Raw genomic sequence first — 235 nt, forward strand, 5'->3', positions numbered from 1 at the left:
CTGGGCCCGGGGCTGCCCGGCCCGTGAGGGGACACCTCCGCAGCTGCAGACCCGCACACGTCGCGGTGACCGGCACGTCGGGTGCCGCAGGCTGCGGCCGCCGCTCCGTTACCGGCTCCGCCCGCACCCAGCGCCCGCCGGCGGCGAGGCCAGGAGCAAGCTCCAGCCCGGTACCCAGCCCGTAGCCTACGTCAGTCGAGCTCCTCCCAGGCTCCTCAGGGGTAACTCCGCAGCC

This window comes from Grus americana, chromosome 2 (genome assembly GCF_028858705.1).
Source record: "Grus americana isolate bGruAme1 chromosome 2, bGruAme1.mat, whole genome shotgun sequence".
Classification (NCBI taxonomy): domain Eukaryota; kingdom Metazoa; phylum Chordata; class Aves; order Gruiformes; family Gruidae; genus Grus; species Grus americana.